A 1149-nucleotide genomic window follows, 5' to 3' on the forward strand; every position below is an offset into this window, starting at 1 on the left:
CACTAATTTTTGAGTGTATTTATTTATTTTTCATACTAAATCAAATTTAACAATATAATTATTATTATGTGTTAAGTTTAACAAAATATTTTTTAACATAAAATACAAAAGAACTATTTATATTTTATTTTGAGACAAATATAATATAATAAGTGGTATATATGTATATAAGTATTAATTTTTTTTAAAAAAATTTGTGGGGGCAAATGCCCCTTGTATATTAAACGTGGGTCCGTCTCTGGCTGTGAAGGAAGATGGGAGTTGTGAATAGGTAAGCGGTGATGGACTCAGCAACAACATGACAGGAACTATGCGATTTTTTTGTGAAGAAGTCGAGAAGAAGAAGATTTTAGGTGAGGATGATTGAGTTTATCTTGCATGGCTATAGAGTATAGACTGAAGTTATGAATCATGTGTGATGTGAGGCAAATCCTAATTCCTAAAAAGTGTTTATATGTATATATTCGGGGCGGGTACACCCTAAACCCGACGATACCTGTCTTGAGCAAAATCTGCCCCGACTCGAGTCAAGTTATTACCCTTTTCATCCGGGTATGGACAGGTCGGGTACCTGCGTATTCGAAAACTCCTGCCAAGTCTAACCACGTATTGATGCTCCTTTTATTAAGGGTGAAGGTTGTAGTAGGCTTAGAGAAGGGGGTTGAATCTATGCCTTCCTTGTTAGTTGCTGTTATTACCCTTTTTAAAATAACTTTGCAGTTTTGATTCTGTTTGAACTCAGCAGCGGAAATTTATGAGACTATTTATTTTTGTCTCATGAATATCAGAAAACAGAACACAGCAGAGAAGAGAAAAGCTAACACCAGCAAGTATCCTGGTTCGGTTGCCTTGTGCTATGCAACCTACATCCAGTCTCCTCCACAACTATGGAAAAATTTCACTATAGTTAACAGTATTACATACACTAATAACACATGATTGACCCAATCCTATCACACTCAAGTTCTAACCTAACTTGACATTGGCTATGCTAATACCTAACTATACCTCTTAGTGCTAACCCAACTAAGAAAGGGATACCTTTCAGGTACAAGATACAAGACACTTAACCAACCTAAAGAAATCAGAAAACAACTCTAGGCTTTTCTCTCAAGTGTATCTCTCAGCCTTTTTCCACTCATGGCTTTT

This window comes from Arachis duranensis, chromosome 2 (assembly GCF_000817695.3).
Source record: "Arachis duranensis cultivar V14167 chromosome 2, aradu.V14167.gnm2.J7QH, whole genome shotgun sequence".
Classification (NCBI taxonomy): Eukaryota; Viridiplantae; Streptophyta; class Magnoliopsida; order Fabales; family Fabaceae; genus Arachis; species Arachis duranensis.